Below are 1,883 nucleotides of genomic sequence, written 5' to 3' on the forward strand. Positions count from 1 at the left end.
AGGCTTTCGTCGACCCTCTGGGATGGTGAATATGACCTTCCCCAGGCTCTGGAGGCCCTCCCAGAGGCCCCTCAGAGGCTGGAAACGGGCCTGTTTCTGGATTTCTGGTACTTCCTGTAGGCCCATTTTTCGCCCTCTCAGAGCCTCCACACGGACCCTGCACTTATCTGGCATCCAAAATGGGCTGCGTGGAGACTCCCGGGAGGGGTGGGGTGGGCGGAGTGGGCGAGGTCAGTCAGTCCTTGCAACTACCGGTTCGGCAAACCAGATTAAAATTCACACCGAACCAGTCTGAACCGGCTGAATCCAACCCCTTGTTGTGCCTCGTCCGCTTTCCCCGCAGCCGGGCCCGTCTTATCTGCTTCCGAACGCTGAGGAATGTCCTAACATGCCTCCCGGCCCCAGCCCTGGCTCCATGCCCAGATAGGCCGAGGAAGAAGAAGCGCCCCCAGCCCCCAGCCCTGGCTCCATGCCCAGGCAAACGGAGCAACTAGACCCCTCCCCCTCCCCCACAGCATGTGAGCCTGAGGAAGGTCAATTACCAACAGCTGCAGACTGGAGTGACCCTCGCTTCAGGAGAATTGATAGGCGGCGTCAACAGAAGGAAGGGAGGGGCAGGCCTGGATAAGTGCTGAGTCATGGAGCCACACCCCATGGCCTATATAAAGGATCTGCTTTCTGGCAGTCTCTGAGTCAGGCAAAGTCAAACTTATCTTGCTGAAGTCACTTCCTGGTCTCCTGCCTACTCTGAGGACTTTGCTAGGACTTTGGGCAGAGCTGCAGAGGCACGCCTGATTCGGATTTCCCTGACCTGGCCGTCAGCGGAGGAGTGGGACACGACACCCCTGATAAACATATTCGTAATACTGCGATATTACATAGTCTTCCTCCCAAATACTGTCCGGGCAACAATCTTTGTTTTTTCAGATCCGTATTATTTCCCCTGCACTTTATAAAACGTTTACACGCACTTTAAAAAAAAAAAAGCCAAACAAACAAACAAACAAACCACCCGTTCAACTTCTCATGCTTTTAAAAGCAAACATTTACAGCTTAAAGCTTCTACCCTGCAATTATCGAGCGTTCTCTTCCTGGTTATATTTCATTTTCATCCATTAGGGAAATAAAATGTAAATCGTATAATCTTGTATTGTTAATGAAGTTTAATGCATATCGGGGGCAGAGGGAAGAGAACACCATTAAGGAGAACAAAAGGATGGCTATAGAAATTGATACCATGGTGGGTTTTCTCCCTCCCTCCCTCCCTCTCTCTCTCTCTCTCTCTCTCCCTCCCTCCCTCTTTTCCAAGACTCTTTTGTGATCATTGCCAGGTTTCTGACTTGTTCCGTTCCATGCTACTCACATACAGTATAGTAAGTGCACACCATTCACATGCTAGTGTTTTATATATAAGCATTTAGACCAGGGTGGTCCAATCTTGGCAACTTTATTTGAAGACTTTATTTGGCCGAGTGTCATTAGACACACAAGGAATTTATCTCTGGTGCATAAGCTCTCTATGTGCATGCAAAGCAACAAAGAGATAGGCTGGAATAGGGTAGGGTAGGGTAGAGTAGAGTATAGAATGTAGAGTAGAGTGTAGACTAAAGTGTTAAGTAGAAAGTAGAGTAGAGTGTAGAGTACAGTAGGATAGGCTAGGATAGGCTAGGATAATAATAATAATAATAATAATAATAATAATAATAATAATAATAATAATAATAATAATAATAATAATAATAATAATAATAATATTTTTATTTTAATTTTTATACCGCCCTTCTCCCAAAGGACTCAGGGCGGTGAACAGGCAAAATAAAAAAAACAATCAAATACATACAATAGAATAAAATATTAATTAAAAAAACTTATTTAAATTAGCC

This window comes from Ahaetulla prasina, chromosome 8 (genome assembly GCF_028640845.1).
Source record: "Ahaetulla prasina isolate Xishuangbanna chromosome 8, ASM2864084v1, whole genome shotgun sequence".
Classification (NCBI taxonomy): domain Eukaryota; kingdom Metazoa; phylum Chordata; class Lepidosauria; order Squamata; family Colubridae; genus Ahaetulla; species Ahaetulla prasina.